Below are 15,944 nucleotides of genomic sequence, written 5' to 3'. Positions count from 1 at the left end.
TGGCTAGCTGAGCAGTCTAGACTGCCCCAGGTTACGCACATGTGGACAAATTAATTTGTTTATCAATCACAGGTATATATACCCAGCAACATCTTTGGTGGCCAGTAGAAATGCTGATTGCTTGGCCAGTGTCCCTTTGTTTTAGTATTCTAATATGGTCATCTTGGTCAAAGTGCTTCAAACTGCATCAGGAGCACAGTTCCACACTTTTAAAAAATGTGCATAAGAACAGGAGTCTGCCAGATCAGGCTGGTGGCCCAGCTAGCCAAACATCTTACTGTCACTGGGGCCAATCAAATGCCCATTTGTCTGCAGTCCTTGCTTCAGCGTCATCACAAAACAGCTGAAAATAGTCTGTACCAACAACAGATCCATTTGCATTATCGCATTGGCCTAGTGCATATTGAAAAAGAAATCATACATTACTTGTATTGCATCTGTGAAAAGCAGGGCCTCTGGTTCCTATGTGTTTGGTAGCATTGTTTCCGCAATTCTTGATAGAAGGTCTTTGCTCTTCACCGTATAATTCCCTAATTCAAATGGCACTTCAGCCATCAAATGCTCCTTTCAGAGGTGCATCATGTGAAAGAATCGTTGTGGCAGACGCAGGTAAGAGTATTACAAAGGAATAGCTTAAGGGGTTGTTCTGCTGTAGAATGTTTACTTCACCTGACATGTCTATCTTGGATGCCATCCATGATTATTCATCTGGATGTTATTTACATGAGTAAGGATACATCATTTCTTCTGTAGACAAAGGATGGGAGAAGGGAGGGAAGAAGATGCAGCCCAATACCTAAGAAAGTTAAGGAATTAAAAACAATTGTACAGGAACAAATAAAATGGCTGGTGTTTTGTAACAGTCAAACTTGATCTGCCATAACTGTTGCAATGACAGTAAGCCACATTTCCTCGCACAGAGGTTGATGTATTGGCTTGTACTAATGGTTGATTAAGGGGCACAATCCAAGATGGTAATGTAGCACCTTAAAAGAACAATGCTTTAAACCTGGGGACCTGTATGCAATGTATAGGGTAGTCTTCTGTAAGTCAAAATGGGGGTCACAGACATGGACAGTTGGTAGTGTTCTGAATTAAAGTTGTCTGGATTGAATTTGCTTTAAGTGCTAGATATCAAAGTTTTATACAGGAGACTCAGGAGGTTGGAGTCTTGTGATTGCACCGCTTCCATCTTTGATTGATCAGCATCTGTGTCTTCTTCTCACACATAAATAGAATTGCTTCAAGAGCCTTCCAAATTCTGGGTGAATAATAATCTTAGAAGCTTTGTGAATCTCACAGAGATGGCATATCCAAAGGTTCTAAACTCAGAAGTCTTGTTGAGCTATAGATGTTCAAAACAGAAGTTCTAAAAGGCAACACATGTTGATTAGGCCAGTTTTTGTTTTAACCCATGAAAATACATTTGAAAAAAAGCAAGGGGCTTTCAACAGCAACTCTGTAAGTACTGCTACAGAGCCATGCTGTGGAGGTCAAGTTGCACACAACCACTGCCCTGAAAGAAAGTAGCAAAGAACTTCAATCATGTATAGAAAAAGCTACAGATGGATGTATAAAGAAACTAGTTTTTTCCATCTTCAAGACCATCAGACTCACCGGACCATTATCAGGAGAAGAGAAGATAATGCACAAAATAACAGCAGAACCAAAAGCACACCTCTGTTTAGATTCAGTTGCTGCATTTAGATGTCCAGCTAAACTATGGTGTAGCAAGATGTAAACAAGCCTAGCTTCAATTGCTTGCATGCTTCTCCTCTCATCTGGCCAGGAGGAGCAGTTTGAAACGTTTGCTTCTACATTTGTTCAGCATGTCATCCACACCAGAAACTGTTGTTAACATTAACTGTGGTTAGTTTGAAAGAAATCAGCTTAAACCCATGGTTTCTGAACCTGAGTTGTTCAGAAAGTGGCTCTGGCAGTGCAAGATTATGCATGCCTGCACAGAAGTTTAATGGGATTCAATTCCAGGAAGGTGTATTTAGGATTTGAGTCTCAGTTATATATGCAGACCTCAATATATTTTGCTGCATGGGGCAACATGGTACAGAATTTGGCCTCTAATATTAGGGTGAAATGCCTAAAGAGCTCACCACAACTAAGACTGAGCAGGACCTACTGGACAAGAAACAGATTAAAACTGCCACAAAAAGTATTTTAAAATGCAAAATCCTGGTTATCAGTTTATGAAAATCCAGTTGAGTCTGATGACTTCATGCTGTAGATCTTTTACTCCCAACGGGCCAACTGCACTCACAGTTTTGGCAGGGACAGCTGTGATCTCTGCAATAGAAATTAATTTTGGAAAAAGTCCAAGTAGGCAACTCTTGTCTTTTTCTGTGTCTAGAGGGTCTAGCTCCATTGAGCTGCAGGAACTGTGTGTGGCCTGCTTCTCTGCGTAGAAGCAAAATCCGTGAGAACATTTTTTCTCCCTGTTGTGATTATAAACTTTGCATAGTTATGCCTTCACAGAGTTATATAACCCTATGTGGTACTTAATGAAGTGCTGGATGTTTGAAAAAAAATAACTGCAATGTTATTTTGCCCGTGGTATGTTTACCCTTATAAGGATTAATGCCTAGCACTAATTCACTTGTGTTCTGTGATCTCTATCGCGCTGCAATAAAGATGCTTAGCACTTTTCACTTAGAAAAAAACCCGCTTTGCAAACATCTCATTATGAAACTCCACAACAGCCCTGTGACACAGGTATGTGGGTCAATTCAATGCTCTGTTTTAATAAACCTCCAGTGCTCAAGTAAATTACAAAATGTGAAGTCATTAAATCCACTTAAAGGAAGGAACATTCGTGAACAAAGGCTCATCCTATTCATTACAGTCTAGATGGGGAAAAGACAGAAAACTGTTATAGTGATTACCAACGATAATATTTACAGAAAGCCACTGCAAGAGCTACATTTAAGGCACTGCAGGAAGGACCATCATGTCTGGCCTCATGTAGGGATGGTGGGGGGATTTGGTTCGGTTCACATTTTAAGGGGAACCTGTTGAATTATCACTTCCTGAGACTATGCAAGCCAAAGTGAAGCTGTCCTTTGACACTCACACTTCCCCAAATTTGGCAATGCGGTTCTCCAGCCAGTGGATATATTTGAGGACCATCTTCCACAAAAAGGCGTATATTGGTGAAACCAAAAAAATATGGGCACGTGTGACATTGCTTTCCAAGATTGTGTATTAGGTAAAATGGCGCAAATGTGTATATTAGGAGCTGATGAATTTCTGTGAGGACTCTTTTAACAATGCAAATTGCTGTGGAAATGTGGGGAACTGAAGACCAGGAAAATGAGAAACTGAGAGAAACTGAAATTGACAGATTCACCCATCCCTAGACCCGTGTTCCTAAGGCAGGATGCTCACCTGTGTCTCAATTTGGTTGCACATTAACTCTCCTCAGAAATGATTTCTGACACCCAGATTATAGTGCAACAAGTAAGTAAGATGATAGTAAGCCCCACTGAACAAGGCGACATTTTATTCTTGAATAAATATGTACAGGATAACAAAGAATCTTGTGGCACCTGAGAAACTTACAAATGAGCAAGCAGAGGTGGGTGACCCCTTCCCTAGGTACTTGGACAAAATATATCTACCACACATCTCAGATATAATCTTAGTACAGTAAACAAAGCCTAAATGTTGGATGGGAAGTAAAACAAACTAATTATGTTTTTATGTTCCATTTCTCAATCCTATCCTTCCTGGGTAGCAGACCGTTTTTGGTGCTGCATCTGTGTAGCAGTATTGCTGGGCCCAGGCAGCAACTGCCAAAAGTAAAACACAACATGGAGAAAACAATTGTGCAGTCATTCCTACCAGGACCACAATTCACCCCAGAACTAGTAGAACGTATGAGGGCGTCACTAGTTGCACAATCCCAACCCTTACTGCTTTATTTCACAATAATCCTTGATTCATTTTGTTAGTGGATTCATAAGTAAAAGCATCCTAGTGAATTCTCCATTCCACCCTTACTTTGTTCGAAGGGAGTACTTTTTCAGAGTCCAAGAATAGTCATTCAAACCCTCCTTTCCCTCTATGTGTTAGCAAACTGATGTTGTTGATTCGAATGTAAGCGTTCAAATTGGTATACAGTGTGATCTGGAAGACCTCTGAGACATACTTTTGTCCTCTGGGCAATGGAAAGGCAAAAGAGACAGTAGTCACTAGTCCCATTTGTTGTTGTTTGCTGTTGGAAGACTACAGTTTCATCACCCAAGAAGAATGTGGTGGGTGTAGGAATGTCTGGGCATGCAAGTCATGATGGATGATAAAATGCAGCATCTTAATCAAGAAACTATTCTGGAGTTCTGTGAAATATGATACAGATTTGCAAATGGGCTGAGTTTGGAAGAATAATAAAAACTCTGCATCTCATTGTCGGCGTTGTGCAAAGGGAAGTTCTTTCGTTCCAGAGTAATGGAGAAGAGAATTGTCAACTTCCTTCTCAAATCTGTTACTGTTGGATAGAAAACGGACCACTTGACGCAGTTAAGTGACCTTTAACATAGCAAGGTCTTTGAAATGTGGATTCTTCTGTATTTCAGATGTTCCCTTATGGCCCAGCACTTTATGCCTACACCAGAGAAGTCACACCCCCACCCTTTGGTTCAAGTTTCAGACAGCTTAGCCTGGTTCATCTATGCATATTACTGAATTCTTTGCACTGGAATATCTGATCAGCTCCTTCCTTACCCTTCCTCAGACACCAGCTCAAATTGCTGTTATTTCAGTGTGCCTTTCACAGCATGGGCAGTGACTGATTAATTCTTTGAGGCTCTTAGAAAGATGGGTTTCTGATTCTTATTTTCTTAATTTTGTTGAATGGTGATTTTGGCCACAATCCTATCCGCCTGGAAGTAAGCCCCATTGAAGCCAGTGAGACTTATTTTTGAATAAATATGCACAGAATAACAAAGAGCCCTGTAGCACCTTAGAGACTAGCAAAATTGTGGCATAAGTTATCACAGACTCCACTCTGCTTCATCAGAGGCATGAAGTGTTGCAAAAAGTGAGGTCAGAGCAAAGTGAAACTTAATGGTGGTTCTTCGAAAAACAGCTCTGGATGACAGAGGACCCCTCCAGACTGGTGTTTTATTGTGGGTGTCTTTTGCAACATGCTCTTGCCACAATAAGAGTGCATTAGTGGCAGGTTTGTTCTGCTTTATTGTTTGTTCTGCAATGCTTCCCCAATACTAACACACCATTGCTATCCAGAGGCAATGAAAATGGGACACAAAAAAAAGTTACAGTGTTTCAGGAGGAAGTTATAGGACAGGCCCCAATTGGAAATGAAGTAAGGTGACTGCTCTGAAACCTTTGCCATTGTAAACAACATTGAAAGTGGATTCATGTATGACCGCCCCCATAGCATCATGAGCATAGATCACTATGAATACGCTATAAAAAGTATTGTGGAGAGGCCACAGGCATCGTGGCACGGGAAGCCAATTAACACATATAATGTGCTAAAAATCCTTTGTATCTGTTCAATCCACAAGTGAAAGCCCAGGCTGACAGCATTGTTTGCAATGATGAGGAACAAGAACATCAGAAGCTGTCACTAGTCAATCTAGGTCAATATCGTCCACCCTGATGGCCAGAGGCTCTCCAGGTCTTCATACTAATCTCCTCCCCCAGTCCTAGAGCTTTACCTTCCAGAGATGTCAGGAGTTGCATCTGAGACCTCAAGTAAACAAGCATTCACTGATGGAGTGAATGGAGATTTGAAGATGGTCCTTGTCTCGCCCTCCTCCTAGTCCAACACTGCAACCACTCCACCACATTGACTCTTACAGTGTTTGTCTGCTTGTGTGTGTTTGTGTGTGTTTTTAATGATTGATTGAACATCTTTAATGGATTAAGAAATAAATGCATGTTTCTCAACCTGCCTTGTATGCCGCAGCAGAGGAACGGCAGTCAGTTTTCCATGCTTGATTTCTCCATGCTTATTTTAGGATTGAGAAATGACATTCACCCCCAAAGGCAACAAATAACTATCCTCCAGCAGGCAATGAGTGACTTGTATATATTTGCTGGAGGCCTGTGCATTTGACAAGGTGCCATGGGTGACGAGTTGGTTGTGTTTACATGTAGAACACTTCCACAGCATGTAAGTTAACCCACACATTTAATTTCCATGCTTTTGGGTACAATACTGAATTTGTAAGCATCTAAACTCTCCTCTTAACCCATAAGTTCCTTGATCCGAGAATTAACATTTACCATTTTTATATCATTGACCAATCTACTGTGTTTTCTCTCTCCTTAATGATCCTAGACATGTTACGTTCCTCCTGCTAAGAGGAGAAACATCACCCATGTAATCATTATCAATGAAATGGGGAAGAAGTAACTGCTTCTGCAAAGAATGATTTTCCTGCTATGTAGCAGCAAGAAGTAGCAAGCTTATTAAATTTTGTGGTTACTACCGTCATAAGATCTGAATATTTTTTGAAGTGCAAAAATGATAATGAACAGTATGCCTTTGGTGACCCTGTTAATGGTATTATTACCCATACTGTGTTTACATTCTGCTTTATAATACTCTCTTAGTCATGGCGGCTTTTAACATGCAGTCATTCAGAGCAGGCTGCCTCTCTGCCATGCCCTTGCCATTTCACTCTGCACTATTAAGTGTTGTTTTCCTAGGAAGGTCTTGAAATGTGGGGCATTATGTATGAGTTATGCTAATTTGTTAGGGCAATGAATACATTAATTTCATTAGTAAATGGCCTCAAAGCAATAATTACCAGTGTAGGTGTGTCAGAAACGATCATGTTCAGTTTTGCCAGTTAATTATTAAGATTTTGTTCTGAGGGACCCAGATTTGACATCCGGCTTCGGCTAGCCATAAATAAACTTGAGATTATAGAAGGAAGCAGGAGACAAAACTAAGAACTTGTTTGGATCCTACACATGGCCTTTTCTGTCCAGCAGCTGCTGCTAATAAGGTGCCACAATAATTAGTGTCTGTCATGTGAGGCTACACTAAACACCTCCCCAAAAAGGCACATCATAACAAAAAAAGGGTGGCGCTTGGGGGGGGGGAATTGTCATCCCGCCACTCCTTGGTGTGTGGAGTGCCCCAGGGTGCGATACTCTCCCCGATGCTTTTTAACATCTTTATGCGCCCCCTCGCCCAGCTTGTCCGGAGTTTTGGGCTGGGCTGCCATCAGTATGCTGATGACACCCAACTCTATCTGTTGATGGATGGCCATCCTGACTTGACCCCAGACACACTGATCAGATGCTTGGAAGCTGTGGCTGGATGGTTACGTGGGAGCTGGTTGAAGTTAAATCCGTCGAAGACAGAGGTCCTCTGGCTGGGACGGGACGATATGGGATTAAGGGGGCAACTCCCATCTCTTGCATGGGTGCAATTAGTGCCAGCACCGTCCGTTAAGAGTTTGGGTGTAATCTTCGGTACCTCCCTCTCCATGGAGGCGCAGATTGCAGCTATAACAAAGGCGGCATTTTTTCATCTCCGCCAAGCTAAGCAGTTGGCTCCTTACCTCTCTCGCCCTGACCTAGCCACTGTGATCCATGCGACGGTCACCTCCAGACTGGATTATTGTAACTCGCTCTACGTGGGGCTGCCCTTGAGACTGACCCAGAAACTCCAGCGGGTGCAGAATGCCGCAGCGAGACTCCTTACGGGGTCTTCGCTGCGAGATCACATTCATCCGGTGCTATACCAGCTGCACTGGCTCCCGGTGGAGTACAGGATCAGGTTTAAGGTGCTGGTTTTAACCTTCAAAGCCCTATACGGCCTAGGACCCTCGTACCTACGGGACCGCCTCTCCTGGTATGCCCCACAGAAGAACTTACGGTCTTCAAATAAAAACATCTTGAAGGTCCCAGGCCACAGAGAGGTTAGGCTGGCCTCAACTAGAGCCAGGGCTTTTTCGGCTGTGGCTCCAACCTGGTGGAACGCTCTGTCACAAGAGACAAGGGCCCTGCAGGACTTGACATCTTTCCGCAGGGCCTGCAAGACAGAGCTGTTCCACCAGGCCTTTGGTCAGGGTGCAGCCTGACTCCCTCCTCTGGCAATCTTTACAAAACTTTAGTTTATGGTTGCCATCAATTTTGATTTTAATTAATTTTTATAATGTTTTTATAATGTTGCACTGTTTTAGTGTTGTTAGCCGCCCTGAGCCCGGCTTCGGGTGGGGAGGGCAGGATATAAATAAAAATTATTATTATTTATTATTTTTATTTTATTTTTGTTGCATTGTGTTACAGCATATTCATGCTTTCTGGTGGGGACTGTTATTCCATGCAGTGTCAAATTTTAAATATCGGGATTTTCTCACATTCCTGGATAGCCTAATAATGCAACCCCCAAACTGGCAATGCCAACATGCTTGGCTCACTTCACACACAAATGGCAGAGGCTCAAGGCTTAGTGACTTGGAAGTGTACACAACTACTTCCTCTAGGTCAAAGCCACAGCCAGCCTGACCATTTGGACAAAACGGGCATGCAAGTGACCCTTGCAAGCTTTGCCAGAGCACAACATGGTGTAGACTGCCTAGGCCTGGCTGTAGACTCTGCTCACCCATTATTGCTACAGCCCCTATTTTTCTATTGGCTGTGCTCCCCACCTGACTGGCTACCTTTTCCTGTCTCAGCGCCTTTGTCCTGCAACAAGCAAACTTTCTTTGGCCTCCCATGCCCTCCTCCTGTCCATCTCTCCGCCATGTAATTTGTTGGCCCTGCTGGCTTGCCATAACAGGAACTGCCAGAGTCACCTCTCAGGCACTGTGGTTTCAGTTTCAGTTTTGCATTACAAACAGCTGACCCTTGCAGAGTTCTTTCTCTCTCTCTCCAGAAGCTGCTGTGTATTCAAGTTCTTTTGGTTTATGCGTCCTCTGTATGGCCCTCTCTTGGTGATCATTTCCATCTTGCTTGGTTGGCCTCTCCAGGCTTATTTCTTCTTCCTGAAGTCTGCCTGCTTTGGGGACAGGATTTTGAGAATGGCATTTGAATCCGCAGTAGGCCTGGGCAGTGGCAAATAAGCCTGGAGGAGGGAGCAGAGTTCATAGGCATTGCGTAGAGCTCAATAGAGCACTTCCCCCATCATCATTATGGATAAAAAGGTCTGCCTGCCCACCTAGAAACAAGAAAGGCTCTCCTAGTATAGGGAGGGGACTCACCAAGAACAGCTTACCCAGGGCTCTTCAAACCTGGAGCCCGACCTGGAGCCAAGGTTGTGAGGCATCTAATCATAAGCCTGCATTTTTATTAAAGCTTATATGTTTAATCAGGGCCTGTATCTTAAAAGACCAGTCTTAGAAGACCAGTTGCCTAAAAACCTTGACAAGATATTTTTACTCCTAGACAAGGGGCCCCCCTGATTTATAGCAGAAAACAATTCTCAAAGTCGTAAAAAGGGAATTACAGGCTGACAGCCAAGGTTACACTGACCCTACAAATTAAGGGTGGATAAATAGTAAAATGAGCCATATCTTCTTCCTAAGGTTAAGAAGGTCAAGAGCAGTGAAAAAGCATCTAGCTGGCAGAAACAGAACATTTTCTGAGAAGACTTTTCAAAAGCTGTTTGTTTCTTAAACTAAGATCCTTTTAAGATTTCTTTTCCTTTTAAAAGGTTGTTTATGTATTAAATATATTAGTTTAAATATAATTATGCAAAGGATTTAAGAAATGCTAGATTCTTATTTCATATAGTTGGAAGAGATCACAGGGGCCATCAGGCACCAGCCCCCCCTTGCCAGACAGAAGACGCCAATCGAGCGCTCTTGATATATGGTTGTCAGGCCTTTTGTTTAGAAACCTTCAAATGAAGGAGATCTCAATGTTGATGTGAACTCAATCTTTGACATATGCATAAGATAAAAATTCAAGATTAATTATCTGTTTTGGAAGGCAATAGGGCAAGGAGGGCAAGAGGTGAGCTGGTAATTAAGATTCCTTGTTGAGACACATGTAAGATATATTACTACTTATTTGTCATTTATAGATAGAAGAATATATAGCTTTTTATTTTCCATAAAAGGGCAAGAAGGAAATGGGTGTATCTTTTGTGATTGGCTCTAGCAAACAGCCAATAGGAATTTCAACCAGGCTGATTGGACAGAGGCAGCCACAGGAGGAGCAAGGGGGCTGGATTAAGGAAATATAAGTGCTGGCCAGAATGGCAAGAGGCCAGGCCAGAGCTTGGTAACCATATACCACTGTGCCTCATATTTATTTGTCTGACAAATAAATTACTATTTTAATTTCTCTATTGCTGCGTTGAATATTTCATTCCAGCTAAGCGTTAACCACAAGCAGGGTGCTACATTTTATGGTGCCTCTGTGACTCGGATAAGTGGTCTGCTGGAACGCAGCCCCTTCGCCCTACTGGGCAGGGTACAAGAGAGAGGACCTCTAAACTGCTTACCCAGCGCGCACTGGGAAATTTTTCCAGGGGAACGCAGAAGACTCGTCTGTCTGATACCCTGCTCACTGGCGGCGACGGACCGGGGGGAACCAGCCAAGGGTAAGTGCACAAAGGGGTTTTGGCCCTCCAATTAATTGGGAGGAAGAGAAGTCTTGATCAAACTTCTGCGTCTCAGTAAGGGGGAACTGAGTACGCTAGGTGGCTGGGTACATCAGATGGTGATCTGGTGTAGGGAAAGGTTGGGAGGTAGAGTGTGGTGAAGTATCCAGCGCATTGTATGTGTGAGAAAGTACAGAGCAATTTGTAGCTGACCTGAGTGTGGAGTGAGTAGTACTTCGGTTCCCAGTGAGGCGACTCCATCTGGGCAAGGAATCTCACAAAGCGCTTGTGTGTGTGACTGAGTGGATACTTCACAGGGCCATACAATGGGAGTTGGGGGTTCAAAGGGGGGAAATACACCTCTTGAATGTATGTTAAATAATTTTAAGAAAGCCTTCTCAGGGGCATATGGAGTCAAAATGACGCCAGAGCGCTTGAGAACGTTATGTGAATTAGAATGGCCGAAATACAATACTGGATGGCCATCTCAGGGAACCTTTGATATAAATTTAGTAAGCAAACTTTGGTCTGATATCACCAAAGAAACTGGAGGGTGCCCAGAACAATTTTCATATATAGATTCTTGGCTGAGCACATTAAATAAAAATCCTCCATGGATAAGGGAATGCAAAGTCAAACGATGCAAATTATTGGCTGTAAAAGCCGAAGCTAGGAAAGGAATCTTGCCAAATAAACTCAAACCCATTTTTGAGGGACCAGAGGAAGAGGTGCTTCCACCTCCACCCTATGCTCCACATCGAAGGGAGCCTAATCCAAACACTCTACCAGTTGTAACCCCAAGGCAAGAAACTGGAATGAATAATGGGGGTGGAGTCACAGAGCTTGATTCCTTGATAGATTATGATAAATATCTTCAGGAGGCATTGGAGTCCTATAATAAAGCCCAAGCAGAAGTGGTTATTCCACCTGTGACTCCTAATAGACCTCCATCTACAGTCTCCTTTAGTGGAACAACTGATTGCCTACCCCAAACCCCTGTACATCCAAGTCCTAGAGAAATATTACAGAAGTTACAGGGAGACCTTGATCGGTCAGCAAGCAATACAGCCAGGCGTATAAAGCTGCTAAAAGAACGCCTTGGGACAAATACTATCCCCTATGATTTGAGGCCCCTAGAGCAAAGTGAAGAAAAAGGTCACGTAGTAGCCCCTCTTAGAAGAGTATTTGATGCACTTGAGGAGCCTGTGCTGGTCAACGGGCAACCCGGACCACGGCCACCTCGAACTTCGACCCTGCAATATATTCCATTCACGACTACGGATCTGATGAATTGGAAAACACACACCCCATCTTTCGCAGAAAAACCTCAGGCTATGATGGACTTGGTGACTTCAATAGTAAATACTCATAGTCCTACTTGGACAGATTGTCGCCAGCTCCTAAATACTCTTTTCACCACTGAGGAAAGGAGAGACATAATTGAAAAGGCACAGATATATTTGCGTGAGCAGGCCAGAGTGGGAAATATTTTTAATATTGATCGTCATCTTCAGGACAACTTTCCCTTGGAAGATCCTAACTGGGATCCAAACAATGCAATTCACCTGGCCAGACTTACCACCTACCGCCAGACACTTGTGCAAGGTATCCGCAGGGCATGCCAGAAGCCCACTAATATGTCTAAAGTCTCAGAAGTAGAACAGAAACCAAATGAGAGTCCGGGAGACTTTTTAGAGAGGCTGCAGGAAGCCTATCGTATATGGACTCCTTTTGACCCTGAAGCCCCTGAAAACAGCAGAATGATTACTGCTACATTTGTGGCCCAGTGCGCTTCTGACATTCGTAAGAAAATTCAGAAATCAGAAGGATGGGAAGGGATGCTGATGAGCCAAATTATGGCCATTGCACGCCGAGTTTATCGGAATAGGGATGAGGCTGAGAAACAAGAGAAGAAGAAGTGGCAGAAGGAAAAGATGGTAATGCTAGCCACAGCAGTGAAGCAAGATTACCGCCCCTTAAATGGAGGGAGAGGACGGGGAAAGAATCCACCACTGGGAAGGAATCAATGTGCAAATTGCAAGAAGGAGGGTCACTGGAAGCGGGAGTGTCCTGAACCCTTGAGGTTGGAAGAAGTACGCCCAGGTCCAGGCCCAGGCCCAGGCTCCGGCCCAAGAAACCAGGGACGGGGACGGGGAATGATCCGAGATGGAAGATATCAGAGACCTGGACAAGGACGGAGTAGAGACAATTTCATTGGACTGGCAGAAGAGGATTTTACCCAAGACTAGGAACGACCGGACTCCATAAAGTTAGGCTTCCAGGAGCCCACGGTCACGATTCAATTAGGGAGCCATTTAATAGACTTTATGATTGATACTGGGGCTGAATACTCAGTACTCCCAGAACTATTGCAGAAAAAGGCATCCAAAAGTGTAGTCATTAAAAGTGCCACTGGACAGTCAGCTAAGAGATCTTTCCTCCAACCTTTGGAATGCCAGATTGGGGGACATCGTTTAACCCATCAGTTTTTGTATATACCTGAGTGTCCAATACCTCTCTTAGGCAGAGATATGCTGTCCAAATTGCAGGCCCAAATCACCTTCACTCCTTGAGGTCCAGAAATGAAACTGCCATCAAAAGCAGCAGGAATAATTACCCTCTCAGTACCTAAGGAACAATCATGGCGCCTAATGTCAGCCTTGCAAGTCCAACCCACATTAGATACAGAATTAAACAAGCTCCTCCGAACTCTACAGGTGCCACCAGGAGTATGGGCCGAAAATAGCCCACCAGGAATGGCTAAGAATATAGCTCCAATTGTAGTAACCCTAAAACCTATGGCTACCCCTGTATCTGTAAAGCAATATCCCTTACCCCGGCGAGCAGCAGAGGGCATCCAGAAACATTTGGACCGCCTATTAAAATATGGTCTGCTTAAGCCCTGCCAATCAGAATGGAACACACCCCTTTTGCCTGTTCGAAAACCTGGGACAGATGAATACAGGCCAGTACAGGACTTGAGGCTCGTAAACCAGGCTATCGAGACCTTGCACCCAAATGTACCAAACCCATATACCTTGCTGAGTTTGATCCCACCAGAAGCAACATTTTTTACTGTATTGGACTTGAAAGATGCATTCTTCTGTTGCCGGCTGGCACCACAGAGCCAACCTATATTTGCCTTCCAGTGGGAAGACCCTTTGACAGGAACAAAAGGCCAGCTAACCTGGACAAGATTGCCCCAGGGATTCAAAAATTCCCCAACTTTATTTGGCACTGCCTTGGCGAAGGATCTAACAAGTTACCCCTCAATACCGGGAGAAAAGGTGGTTCTGCAATATGTGGATGATCTTATACTAGCGGCAAAGGATTTTGATACCTGTAAAGAAGGGACAGAGGAACTGCTCCACTTGCTCTGGGAAGCTGGCTACCGAGTTTCCCAGAAAAAGGCACAGTTATGTTTAGAAAAGGTCAAATATTTGGGCTTTGACATCTCACACCAACAACGAGCATTGAGACCAGAGAGGAAAGAAGCTATTTGCCTTATCAAAGAACCTACCACAAGAAAACAACTTAGAGGATTCCTGGGAACAGCAGGGTTTTGTAGACTATGGATACCTGATTTCAGCAGTCTGGCCAAGCCCTTACATGAAAGCACTCGAGGTGCAGAAAAGGACCCATTTGTATGGGGACCTGAGCAGAAACAAGCCTTTTTAGTTATCAAACAACGACTTATGGAGGCCCCAGCCCTTGGATTGCCTAATTCGGAAAAACCCTTTCAGCTGTATGTACATGAACAGAATGGGATTGCAGCGGCAGTCCTGACCCAGAGATTAGGAAGTTGGAACCGTCCAGTAGCTTATTTGTCTAAACAATTGGACTCAGTAGCAAAAGGATGGCCTCCATGCCTAAGGGCAGTAGCGGCCACTGCAAGCCTTGTCAAAGAAGCTGATAAATTTACCTTTGGCCAGACGATGTATGTGAATGTACCTCATGCTGTTCTGACACTCATGGAATATAAGGGTAGTTATTGGCTAACGAACCCAAGGATGGCTAGATACCAAGGCCTATTGTGTGAAAATCCCAGGATTCATCTACGAGTAGTGAATATGCTCAATCCAGCGACTTTGCTGCCCCTACCAGAGGTAGATGATGAAGAATCACATGATTGTCTCCAAATAATGGATGAAGTTTATTCCAGTAGACCCGATCTGAAAGATGAGCCATTGAAAAATCCAGATGTTGTATATTATACTGATGGTAGCAGTTACCTGCATGAAGGTGCCAGACGAGCAGGATATGCTGTGGTCACTAATGAGGAAGTTGTGGAAGCTGAAGCTTTGCCTGCTGGCACCTCAGCACAAAAAGCTGAACTTATAGGTTTAACTAGAGCTCTGCAATTGGCAGCTGGATGTAAGGCAAACATCTATACTGATTCTAAATATGCCTTCTTAGCCCTGCATGCACATGGAGCTCTATGGAAAGAAAGAGGTCTAATCGGAGCCCACGGGAAGGCCTTGAAATATGGACCTGAAGTAGAAATCCTGTTGGAAGCAGTATGGGCTCCAGAACAGATTGCTGTAATGCACTGCAAAGGTCATGGACGAGGAAGGGATCCAATAACCAGAGGAAATCATGCTGCTGACAAAGCAGCCCGAGAGGCAGCCCAAAAGCCTGTGGGAGGATTTATAGCAGCCCTTATACCAGAGGTAGTTCCAGAAGAAGTTAAACCTCACTATACCCCAGAAGAGAGGAAGTGGGCTGAACAGGAAGGAGCGGTTGTGAAGGACGGTTGGATGATCCTGCCGGATAATAGGATTTATGTACCTCATCATCTAGCAGGCACAATTGTAAGAAATTATCATGAATCTACTCACCTTGGCGGTACTGCAACCAGAGAGAGTCTCAGTCGGAAGTTGTATATTATTAATCTATCACAATTAGCAACTTGCATTTCACAGAAATGTGTTCTTTGTGCTAAAAACAATCCCAGGCAGGGACCGGTACAACCTCCTGGAATTCAGCATGTGGGATACGTCCCCATGGAAAGCCTAATTGTGGACTTCACAGAGTTGGTCCCTTCTAAGGGATTCAAGTATCTCCTTGTGTTTGTAGATACTTTTACCGGATGGGTTGAAGCTTTTCCCACCCGAACTGAAAAGGCACGAGAGGTAACTAAGAGACTCCTCACTGAATTGATCCCGAGGTTTGGATTACCTAGATGCATTGGAAGTGATAATGGGCCAGCATTCATTGATCAAGTAGTACAAGAAGTATGTCGAGTCCTACAAGTGAAATGGAGACTGCATGCAGCATATAGGCCTCAGAGTTCAGGGAAAACTGAAAGAATGAATCGGACTCTGAAAACCCAATTGGCAAAATTAACCCAGGAAACGGGATTGGGATGGGTAGATGTGTTACCCATAACACTGTTTCGTGT

The 15,944-nt window shown here is 43.8% G+C and overlaps 1 protein-coding gene across 6 annotated transcripts in view; it reads left to right on the top strand.

The window, feature by feature from the left end:
* LOC307218855 (uncharacterized protein) overlaps positions 1–15,944 on the top strand; it is a 278,451-nt gene that overhangs the window by 53,052 nt on the left and 209,455 nt on the right. The window lies entirely within an intron of this gene.

Source organism: Podarcis cretensis (assembly GCF_951804945.1).
Source record: "Podarcis cretensis genome assembly, chromosome: 6".
Taxonomy (NCBI): Eukaryota; Metazoa; Chordata; class Lepidosauria; order Squamata; family Lacertidae; genus Podarcis; species Podarcis cretensis.
The sequence above is the reverse complement of the archived record's forward strand: the minus strand, read 5'-3'. Positions and strand labels throughout refer to the sequence as shown.